A 12,697-nucleotide genomic window follows, 5' to 3' on the forward strand; every position below is an offset into this window, starting at 1 on the left:
ATTTGATCTGTAGGGATACTATGGAAATTGAATCATATATCAAAGTATGAAATGGCTATGTGAGCCATAAGGAAAATAATTTTTTCAAGCATTTCTCAGGAAGAGCTTTCTCTCCACTCTTGTTCCCTCTATTCTTTTCTATTTCCATTCTCTTCTTCCTTTACTTCTCCTACCAAGTTTTTGAGCCTTACTCTGAGGCTGTGGCAGAAAGATGAAGTGTGGCCGGAAAGCACTAGCAGTGGAGGTAAAAGCCAAGGCATTTGTAGAGGTAGAGACTGAAAGAGACATGGAAGCAGAGGTAGTCATGTGTCCTTGATGGTGCCAGGGTGCATGGCTAGGCCATGTCACTCCCTGGAGCCAGAAAAGGAAAGGGTGCACTTGGCTGAAGACACAGGGCTTTGTGCAATGCTCCTCAAAGTAACAAGATTCCCACTTGCACCCAAGTGTCCTTTTGCTGTTGCTGGCACACCAAAGGTGCTCTCAGGTCACCCTGAAAAAAACAAGAGACAAGATATCAATCAATATTTTGAAGGAGGGCCAGAATAACTTTTGTTGTTCAAGATATTTCTCTTTCTCTCTGGTATTCACACCCCATGAATTTGTACCTTAGAGCCAGCCTCCCACATAGCTTTCTTGGCCACCATACAAAAAGTGAATTCATTCAACTTGGGGCAAAATTGGACACAAGTGCTGATTTGTAGAATGCTTGGGTGCTTTTTTTGCTGAATTCCAGGACTTTCTGATGAAAAACAGAGAAGAGGTGTTTGTGGTTGTTTGTTTGTTTTCAAATTTAGCTTAGATTAGAGAGAGAAACATAGTGAAGAGAAAGACAATTTTTTTTTTATTATTCAAGAGAGGATAATATTCTTTTCCCAAACATACTTCTCTTCCATGCCATTGTCTTCTTCATTAGTCACCCCTCATAAGGGACCAACTAGGTAGCTAATAGTCACATAGTTGTATAAATTTACTCCATTCCAGACTTTCCTCTGGGCATACAGGAAGGACCAGGGGGTTGAAAATGTTGTGTCTGCCTTGGGAAGATCAACCCAGGGGTCCCTTGAGACCTAGGTAGGGTATGGCACTGTCAATCCTGACTGTCTAAGCTTAGGCAGAATCCAGAAGATGACTACACCCCATTTGGACCAGGGCCAGCGCTCCTGAGCTTTTTCTGGGGAAAAAATCAAGAAAAAGTCTTATTATTTCCACATTTCAATTGGAATAAGCCCTGTACATCATGTGAATCAGATGAAGTCCAGGTAAGCACTAAAGTACGAATACTACTTTATAAACTATTTTTGAGGATCACTTGAGACCAGGTGGGCAACATGATAAGACTTTATTTCTGGAGAAAATGAATAAAAATTAGCCAGAATCAGTGGTGCATGCCTGTGGTCCCATGTACTGAGGAGGCAGAGGTGGGAGAATCCCTTAATCTTGGGAATTTGAGGCTAATGTGAATCATGCCACTGCACTGCAGCCTGGGCAAAAGAGCAAGACCCTGTCTCCATCTCTCTTTCTCTCTGTCTCTCTCTCACACACAGACACAGACACACAAAGAGAAAGATATTCATTAACAATCTCAATGTTGTAATTGCCTTATAATGATATCTTAATCTTGAAATGAATTACTCAGACTTACATAAAATTGCCATATCTAGCTGTGGTAAGGATCCACTGTTCATTTAGTATGGAGCCAGCACAGAAATGAGAGAAAGACAGTTGCAGGAAACTATCCAAGGAAATTCACCAATTTTTGCCTCCCAGCAGTTGGGAAAGAGGGGGACATGGCCAGGGCGTAACCCACACTCTGCAGAAGGAATAAACCTGTGGAACAGAGTGAGATTAGTGTTACTAGTCTCCTATTTCTAAAATCTAATTTTAGGTTTTTAGGAATATGCTTGGAAATTCAGTATCTTCAATTCTTAGAAAATATTTGGAAATGTACATTATTCATCCAACAATTTTAGATAAACTACAGAGGTTATCTCCATATTTTCCCTTCAAATAATACAGTACATATGTTATATATCTTATTATTTATATCCAAGATATAATACTATTATCCAACAGTGTGTATCTATATGTACATACCTCAAGTGGAAATAAGAAAACATTTCTAAGAAGTAAGACTATCTTTAAAATACTGTTCTCTGAATAGAATTGTGTTCATAAAACATAGTTCATAAATCTTGTTTGGCAAAAATAAGATATTCTGTTAATATTTAGACATCTCTGCTGATTCATATAATAACATACATTTTGGTTTTGCAAAGGTCTGAGAACATAACCTCTTATCTTACAAACTCTGGTTTTAGGCTTCAACAAGAGTCTTCGTACTAAGTATATTAACTCAAACATATGACTAGACTAAAGGTGCCTGTGGTTTCACGAGAAATAACACCTGTCTTGAAGAGCCAGTAAGCCTGTAAATTCTCTTTCCAGATCACAGCTAGTTGACACTCATCCAGGGAAACATTGCGTTCTGAATGCCTAAGAGGTTGTTGTACAGGCTTGGGTCCAGATTGAGATCCAGGCATCAGGAGAGGGTGTTTTATTAAAAGTGTGGCTGGAGCAGCATGCAAGGATGAAAAAGATTGAGAAAGAATAGACTCTTCAGTAAATGTTGAGGAAGATATTTTCTGAAGAGGATTAGCAGAAAAGGCTATGGAAAGAAGAATAGGAGAGAAGACCAGAGGAGAAAAAACTGAGCAAGATGGGAAAACGCAGAATGAAGGGAATGTACAAGAAGAAAAGACTTAAGAAGAACACAGTGTACATGGAGATGGAAAAGAACAAGAAAGAAGAAAGAAAAAGGAGGAAGAAAGAGAGACAAGAGAGGTAGCTGGGACTTCAGGGCTTTCTTTTATCTTGATAATTTTTAATTTCCTTCCATAGTGCTGGTAAACAACTCTTCCAGGAAGCCAAATGCTTGTAAGCTGGCTTGGTTGGAGAGAATTGATTTTATCCTGGCTTTCTGTGGCAGTTATCTCAGTTAACAAAGCTATTAAATACTGATCTGGGAAAGAAACTGTTTTTACTGGCAAAAAGGTTACACGTTTAGACAAGGAGACAAAATGACTCATTAATAGTGTTTCTCCATTCAGCTCAATTTCAGGAGGAGAAAATGATGCAATTATATTAGCCTTATAATGGGTTCTGGGTCTTAGTATTTTTGTTTCAGGCTAGATCCAGGTTCTCACTTTGCCACCTTTAAAATCCACAAAGGATTCAATAATATCAGCTTCAGACTGGATCCAGTCTGTGTCTGCTTGGGTTACAGGCAGTATCCAAGATATGAGTGTTCTTCCTTTAAGCAAGATCCATGGTTTGACTACTGCAGGTAGAACCTTGGGCCAGAATCTTAGAACCAAAGTTTCAGACTGAATAAAATTGTGAATTATATCAATGTCAGGCTGGACCGAGGAACTGAGTATTTGAGATTTTGAATAAGCCTATGAGCTGCCTTTATGCACCTGAATGTAAAACAAAGATCTGACTATATCAGTTTCCTGCTTGTTCCAGGGTCTCACTGCTTGGGTTTCAGGGTGGGTCCATGTTTGATATGTAGCAGCTCTTTGCTGAGTCCAGGGACAAAATATACCAACTTCAGTCTGGGGCCAGGGAGAAAGTGGCTGACTTTCAGGATGAATTCAGGATTTAACTGTATCACATTGAGGCTGTCAGCAAGATGTGACTGTATCAATTTCAGTCATGTTACAGGGTTTTATTCCTTGGCTTACAGTCCAAATTTGGAATACTTCAGTTTCAGGTTGGTTCCAGTATCTCATTGAATTTATTTGAGTCTGGAACCAGTATCTTATCACTCTATTGGTTTCATGGTGGGTCCAGGGATGAATTCCAGAGTAAGTCCATGGTCTGATTGCAGCAGGTGCATGCTAAATCCAAGAGTAATTTATGCTAATTTGATTGTGGGTCCAGGAGTGTGACGCTTGAGATTCAAGTTGGGTCCAGGGTCAAACTGCATCGTTTTGGGGACAAACATATCAACATAGCTGTCTCAGGCCAGGTCCTACTTGCTTGAGATTCAGGCTCAGTCCATTGTTTTATTTTATCAGTTTCAGAATGGGTCCAGAGTCTGACAGTATTGGTTTCAGCATAGGTCCAAGGTTGGATAACATCACCTTCAGACTGGGTCCAGGGTCTGACTGCATTCTTTTCAGATTGGTTCCATGGGTGGATTATGGCTGCATCCAGGTAGTAACTGTTTGAGAGTAAGGTTGAGTACCATTTCTTCTTACATAATTTTGGGTCTGAAGCCAAGCACTCAGAATATTAATATCAGGCATGGTCAAGCATTTTGCTGCCTGTATTTCAGTCTGATACAGTAGCGTACCAGACAAGGACAGGGTCCAGAGTCTGACTGCTTGAAATTCAGCATGAGTCAAAGGTCTGATTGTATTAGTTCTAGCTTGAGTCCAAGGGTGGATTGTGCCTGCTTCAGTCTGGATCCATATTTTACTATAACGGCTTCAGAAATTGTTGTGGATCTTATTGTACCTACTTCAGATTGTGTATATGGGAAGAAGGCATCCCTTTTGGATTGGATCCATGTTATTAAAGTTGTAGTTCTCTGTTTGGCCCAGGATTCTATTTTACCAGGTCCAAAGGGAGTAAATGTGCTCAGTGTTTGAAATTCTGGTGAACCCAAGGTTTTATTTTTTCTGTTCCAGTTTTAAACAAAGTTCTATAACTAGAGCTTCAGGTTGGGACCATGGTTTTGCTGCTGGAGGCCCAGGCACTATCCAGGATATAAGTGTTCCAAATTCAGGCAAAGTCCATTCACTGATACATTCAATTTCATGATGTGTCCATAAAATAGACTCTTGATTTTTATCTTGGATCAAAGGTTGTGTTTACTACTGGAGACTCAGACTGGGATCACGGAGTGATTGATTCAGACACAGGTAGTTTCCAGGTTTTTCCTGCTGTAGGGATATGCTAGGTCCATGGTAACACTGAGGAAACTACAGCCCATGCCTCTGGGTTTTCTGCTGAATATTCCTCGTAGTTCCATAATATAAGTATATCAGATACAGTCTGTGTCCAGATAATTCCTACTGGAGAGTGGGCCTGCAGCCACAGTATAATTTTGTCAGAAACTGGCTGTGTGGAGGTAATGACTGCAGAAGATTCAGCCTGGGTCCAAAGTGCAACTATATCAGACACAGGATGTGTCCAGGGATTTGTTGCTAGAAAAAAAGGTTTGGTCCATGGTGTGACTGTGGAAACTATTGCTTCTATCCACGAATTGACTGCTAGAGATACAGGCTGGGTCCACAATGATAATGTATTAGACATAGGCAATATACAGGGATTTACTGCTGAAGATTCAAATTGGATCAATCCTATGTATGTGTCAGATACAGGCAGTATCCATGCAATTAATGCTGCGGATTCAGATTGGGACCATAATCTGGTTGTATTAGATGAAGGCTGTGCCCAGGCCTTTACTGTTGCAGATACAGCCTGTGCCCAAATTGTAGCTGTATGAAAAACAGGCTCTGTCCAGGGATTTATTGCTGGAAATTCAGCCTGGGTCCAGGGTATATCTATGGAAGCTATAGCCTCTGTCCAGGTATTTAATGATAGACATTTAGTTTCAGTACAAGCTTTCAGTGTACCATGTAAACTTTGTGAAAAGAAGATTAATGATAGAGTTGCAGGCTGTATACAGTATGAGTGTATCAGCAACAGGCTTTGACCAAGCATTTACTGCTGAAGATTGATTCTGGGTCCATGGTATGACTATATCAATCTTGGCCTATAGCAGAGGACTTGGGGCTGGAGATTCAGGATCTGTCCAGCTATTTACAACTGGAGACTTAGACTCCATCATGGAATCTACAGCTTGAAATTCAGCCTCGTTCCAAGTGTTTACTGATGGATATTTCATTTGGGTCTATAGTTTGCCTGCATCAGGTAGAGATTGTAACCAGAAAGTGATTGCTGGAGGTTTTGTCTGTGTCCGTATTATGACTGTATCAGATAAAGCCTCTCTCCTGGGAATCATTACTAGAGATACAGCCATGTACTGCAGTGTGACTATACCAGTTTCAGCCACTGTTAATGGATTTATTCCTGGCAACAGATCCTGGGTCTATGATGTGACTATTTTAGTTTTAGACTATCTCTGTTGTTTTACTGCTACACAAATATTCTTAGCCAATGGTGTCACTCTATCAAATAGAGTGTATGTGCAGGGATTGTTGATTTTAGAATGGGCCTGGGTCCACAGTATGACAATTTCTGTTTCAAGATTTGTGGAGGGACTTACTCCTACAGATTCAGCTTGGTTTGGTGGTATAACTGTAGCTGGTATGGGCTGTGTCCAATCATTTACTTTTTGTGGGAAAGAGAGTTTCAGGAATGCCAGATGAATTGGTCTCCCCTGTGTGAGACACCCATGGGGAGCCATGTGTGGCATCTGAGGAGAAAAGTGTCCTTACTGCCTTCATGTCTTTATGCCCCGAGAGCATAAGAGCTCAGCGGCATGCCACACGTTGCTTGGGGAAATAACAGTCCCTTGAAGCAGTGGAGTAAAATCAAACATCTTGGCTTCTCCTGAAACCTGCTCCTACCCATTTTAGTCCCGATGAATTGAAGGTCTTAAGCAGTTTAGACACACGCTTTTGCTAGGGAAATTCAGATACTGCCACTGCTATACATCTTATTGAACGACTCACGAGCTCTCCTTCACTGATTAATCCTTTTCCTCATCCCTTCTTCCCGCTCCCGCCTGCCCTAAGAACAAAGAGCTTGTAAACCAATAAATTGGGTGGAGGCTGAGAGCTCCAGGGGAGGCTGAGAGCTCCAGGCTATGAGTAAGAGTCTGACACTCTGGTCCCTTGGACTAGCCTTTTAAACTGTTATTCTGTCTCTTTCTAATTCTTTATCTCCGCCGGACTCGGGGTACCTGCCGGACTCGAGGTAACCGCCAGCTGGTGTGGGGCTGGTTTCCCCAACATCTGGTGGCCAACGCGGGGCTCCCCATAATCCCTACAAATAATCCAGTGAAGGAACGCCAGAGCGTGCAAAGTGGAGGACGACTGACAAAGGACACCTGAATATGTTTTCACTTCAAGCTCTACAGGTAAGTAGGGCGCTCGGAGAATTCCAGGGTAACCTAGGGAAAATATGAGTCAGGCTGAGAGTAAGTTTGTTAATTAAGCCTGGTGCAGCAGTTATTGTGCCACGGAGGGGTAATTGTGAATACCCAAAATCTTACATCTTTGTTCCATCTCGTAGAAAAGTATTCTTCTTGGTTCCTGGAATATGGAAACATGGATGTAAAAGATTGGGACAAGGTAGGATCAGACTTAATCACAACAAGAGGGCCCTTCTCCACTTGGTCTGTGTGGTCGGCAATTTAAACAGCACTGCAGCCTTTCCACACTGAGGAGGAGGAGGAGAAGTTTCAGGATGACATAGAAAAGTTTAATAATCAGGAGTCTGCTCATCAGCAAAGTGAACTGTCACAGTCTAGTTTTAAAAAGGGGGAGAAATGGGAAGTTATATATCCTAACCTCCAAAAACTTATGAAAGAAACAGTGCTACCTACTGCGCCTTTAGGGGAAGGTCCGGAATGGCCACTCCAACTTTAGTCTTAGGTATTTTTGGAACAGGAGCCTGCGACGCGGCTTGCAGCTCCCATTATTGCTCTCCCTTCCAGTAACTGTGGCAATGGGAAGCTTCAGGCTTGCCCAACAGCCAAGTAAGGGGAGGGAATGATCCAGGCTTACCTGCCTGTTAATTATGGCGGAGGAATACTGCGAGCTAGTCCAAACACAAATTATGGCGCAGGGACAATACAGGCATCCATTCACCAGGCACAAGAAATGGGGAATTCGGATGCTTGGCAGTTTCTGGTAATTATTTCTCCAGCTGAGGAGCCCAGAGAACATGCTCAAGCATGCTGGGAGCCATTTCCTTTTAAAATATTAAAAGTCTTTAAAGCAAGCAATTGGACAATATGGGCCAAATTATCCTTATATTCATTCCTCGTTACAATCTGTGGCTTATAACTGGCGTTTAATACCTATAGATTGGGAGTCATTAGCCTGATCCACCCTGTCCCCCTCTGAATTTCTCCAATTTAAAACCTGGTGGACAGATTAAGCAACAAATCAGGCATGCAGAAATGCTCAAACCCAACCTCTGTTAATATCACATCTGATCAATTGCTTGGAATCGGACAGGCATGGGGTACTCTAAATCAACAGGTAGTAATGGGTGATGAGGCTGCTTATCAGCTCAGAACGATGTGCCTGAGTCTGGGAAAAAAATCACAACCCTGGTACTACTTATCCTTCTTTTAACTCAGTTTAACAGGGTCCAAGGGAGACTTATCCAGATTTTATTGCCCATTTGCAAGACATGGCTCAAAAGGGTATTTAGGATTCTCATGCCAGGAAAGGGATCATTCAGCTGCTTGCTTATGAAAATGCTAATACAGAATGTCAGGCAGCAATTAGACCTATTAAGGGAAAGGCAGATCTAAATGAGGAAAAGTCTTTAAGTGAATACATTAAAGCCTACCATGGCATTGTGGGGCACTTACATAAGGCCAGCCTCCTAGCTCAGGCAATGGATGAACTAAAGGTAACAAAAAGCACACGAGTGTTCCCTGGATCTTGCTATAACTGTGGGCAGACAGGACATACAAAAAGAGAGTGTACAAAGAGCCAAAAAAGGCAAAACTCAGGAGGAAAAAGCAGGGTACCAGGAACCTGTCCCATATGTAAAAAAGTAAACACTGAGCTAATCAATGTCTTTCAAAGTTTGATAACAGCAGACAGCCCTTGCTGGGAAATGGAGAGAGGGGCCAGCCCCTGGCCCCGATTCAAAATGGGGCATTCCCAATTCAGGATGGGATGTCCCCGACTCCAAATGGAGTCTTCCCGGCCCAGTCTATCCCTGTACAAATGTACAGCAATTATCTCCCTCCACAGCTAGAAGCGGGGCAGTAGTTTTATTCTGTACTGAACCTGTATCCCTCCTTCCTGGGGAGCCTCCTAGGAAGGTCCCAATGGGAGTTTACAGCCCATTGCCAAATGGCACAGTGGGACTTATACTGGGAAGATCCACCTTAAACATAAAGGGAATTCAAGTACATACTGGAGTAGCGGACTCTGATTGCCAGGGAGAAATTCAAATTGTTTTCTCCTCCACTGTTCCCTGCAGTGCTAATCCAGGTGACAGAATACCTCAACTGTTACTTTTACCATATGTTAAGTTAGGAGAAAGCTCAGAAAAAAGAACAGGAGGATTTGGAAGCACAAATTCAGCAAGCAAGGCTGTCTATTGGGTAAATCGAGTGTCTGACAATAGACTTATTTTTATGGTTTATTCAAGGAAAATAATTTGAGGGTCTGGTCAACACAGGAGCAGATGTGTCGATGATAGCTCTTTATCAACAGCCAAAAAACTGGCCTAAACAAAAGGCCCCAGTGGGTCTTGTTAGGCTCGAGGGTTTGCTTGCATCTCACCAGGAGAGAATCAGCTTCCTGTCTGGGTACCCACAAGACATCTTAAGCTGTGCCATGAGCCAGAGTCCAAGGAAGAGAAAAAGACCTTGGAACGTTCCTGCACCCACAGTTGATCAGATGGCTCAGATGAACATCTCTGTTGGGCACATGGAAACAAGTGAAACTAGCCAAGTCAACTCCACCAACCTGGGGCCAGATTAAGAGACTAGCTCACATTGCAGAAGAGAACCTGAGGTCTCAGAACAAGCCGCTGACCACCAGTAATCTAATGGTAGCTACGATGGTGGTAATCTCCTTGGTGGTGAGTCTCCCTGCAAAGGGGCAGATCAAAATTACACTTATTGGGCCTACATTCCACTCTCACCACTGAATAGGCCTGTTAACATGGTTAGTTGACCCAGTGGAGGTTTATGTTAATGATAGTGTCTGGATGCCTGGACCAGCAGATAACCAAGGTCCTACTCATCCAGAAGAGGAAGGAATGTTAATGAATGTTTCCATTGGTTATTGCTTTACTCTCATCTGTCTGGGGCTGGCAGCAGGATGTTTAAATTCTGATAAACGAAGCTGGATGGCTTATGTTCCTGCACATAATTCATCAAAAGCCTCTATTCATGTATTTAGTGGAAGGACATTTCAATGTTTGGACCCTATTAAATACCTTGAGCATGGCTATGTTATGACGCATCACCAGATTAATAAATTTAAACCTAATAAGAAGTCCTGCCCTGCGTAGGCAGGCCACTCAATAGTCTGAAAACTAGAGGTTCTAACCTGGGAAGCTTGTATTGCAAGTAGCAGTGCTGTACTGCAAAATAATTCCTATGGAATCATCATTGATTGGGCCCCTATGGGACACTTTGCAGTAAATTGTACTGGACAGCATGATGATTGTAGAGAGACTCCTTTTGCAAATGACTACCCAGATAATGCACCAAAATTATACAGAAGAATTGAAACAAATTACACTATTAAGTGGGAGGAGAATGGTATGGCTCCTCCAAGCCCAAAAATGATTGATCCAATTATAAGTCCAGAGCATCCAGAATTGTGGAAATTAATGATGGCTCAAATCCCAATTCAGATTTGGAAAGGATAATATAAAACAGAGAACCATAGTAAAAAACTTCGATTTGTTGTAGCCATGACCTCTAACTAGACAGTGCGTTTGCAGCGTTGTGTTAAACCTCCTTTTATGTTGGCAGTGGGAGAAATTAATATCCTACCTGACTCTCAAACCATATCATGCCTCAACTGTCATCTTTTTACCTGCATTAATTCTACCTTTAATAAAGATAGTAGCATTTTACTGGTTAAGTCTTGAGAAGGAGTTTGGATACCTGTTTCCCTCAATAGACCTTCGGAGGCCTCTCCCTCCATACATAGTATCACTGAAGTGCTAAACAGAATACTTAATAGATCAAAGAGGTTCATATTTACTTTAATAGCTGTGATCATGGGCCTTATATCTGTCACAGCTACTGCTGCTGCTGCTGCTGGTGTTGCTTTGCACTCTTCTATTCAAACTGTGGGCTTTGTGGATAGTTGGCAGAAAAATTATTCTAAGCTTTGGCATTCCCAAAGCCAAATAGATCAAAAATTGGCAAATCAAATTAATGATATCCATCAAACAGTAGTTTGGATGGGAGATCAGATTCTATGGAGCATAGAATTCAAATGCAATGTGATTGGAATATTTCTGACCTTCGTATTACTCCTAGCTCTTATAATGCCACTGAACACCATTAGGAGATGATTAGACATAACCTACCAGGAAAAGAACACAATTTAACACTAGATATTACTAAACTGAAAAAACAACTTTTCGAGACACCTCAGGCTCACCTAAGCCTGTTGTCTGGAGCTGATATTCTTGCTGGAGCCACTGATGGCCTTTCTAAGAGTAATCCTTTAAAGTGGATGAACACTTTAAAGTGGATGATCTAAGGTAGATCAACAATTGCAAATTTTATTTTGGTTTGTGTCTATTTATGCTGTTTGTTTTTAGTCTATAGATGCAGAGGGTGCCTTGGGAGAGAAGCCAGAGAGCATGAATGATAGCAAGGGCAGTTCTAATAAAAAAAAAAAAAATAATAGAGACAAAAAAGGAAGACACATGAGAAAGAGAGTTTCTGGAATGCCAGATAAGTTGGTCTCTCCTGTGTAAGACACCCATGGGGAGACGTGGGCAGCCTCTAAGGAGAAAAGTCTCCTTATTGCCTTCATGTCTTTATGCCCTGAGAGCATAAGAGCTCAGCAGAATGCCACAGGTTGCTTGGGGAAATAACACTCCCTTGAAGAAGTGGAGTATAATCAAACATCTTGGCTTCTCCTGAAATCCACTCCCACCCATTTCAGTCTCAATAAGTTAAAGATCTTAAGTCGTTTAGACGCATGCCTTTGCTCAAGGAAATTCACAGAAACTGCCACTGCTATGCATTTTATTGAATGACTCACAAGTTCTCCTTCACGGATTAAACCTTTTCCTGATTCCCTTCCTCCCCCTCCCATCTGCCCTAAGAACAAAGAGCTTGTAAACTAATAAATTAGGTGGAGGCCGAGAGCTCCACGCCATTTGCAAATGTCCGATGCTCTGGTCCCCTGAACCCACCTTTTAAACTCTTATTCTGTCTCTTTCTAATTCCTTTGTCTCCGTTGGACTAATTCCTTTGTCTCCACTGGATTCGGGGTACCTGCCAGGCAGTGTGGGGCTGGTTTCCTCAAAACTTTTGGAGATTCAGCCTCAGTCCACCACGTGAACATATTGGTTTCATATTGTTTCCAGAGATTTATGGCAGGTGATTTGACTTAGTTCCATCGTTTGATGGTATAAGCTATTGCCTGTGTCAAATGTTTTTCTGCTGAAGACTCAGCCTGGGTCCAGGGTATGCGTGTATCAGATACAGATTGGATCCAAGGCTTTACTGTTAAAAACTGTAAACTTTACTTCAAACTGAGTTCATGGTGTGTGTGTATCAGCTACAGATTCTGTCCAGTACACTACTGCTGAAGATTCAGCCTTACGCCATGGAGTGTCTGTGTCATATATAGGCTGTGTCCAAAGATTTCCTGCTGCAGATTCAGACTGTGCATAGTGTGATAGTAGCAGCCCATGGCAGTATCCATGGATATCCCGCTATTAATTCAGCCTGGTTCCATAGTGTGATGGTATTGGCTATGGACATTGT

At 42.0% G+C, this 12,697-nt stretch overlaps 1 pseudogene; it reads left to right on the forward strand.

Annotated features, from left to right (window-relative positions):
* Nucleotides 1-6,917: 6,917 nt before the first annotated feature.
* LOC107966130 (RNA-binding motif protein, Y chromosome, family 1 member F/J-like) overlaps nt 6,918-12,697 on the forward strand; it is a 366,174-nt pseudogene continuing 360,394 nt past the window's right edge.

This window comes from Pan troglodytes, chromosome Y (genome assembly GCF_028858775.2).
Source record: "Pan troglodytes isolate AG18354 chromosome Y, NHGRI_mPanTro3-v2.0_pri, whole genome shotgun sequence".
In the NCBI taxonomy this organism is placed as follows: Eukaryota; Metazoa; Chordata; class Mammalia; order Primates; family Hominidae; genus Pan; species Pan troglodytes.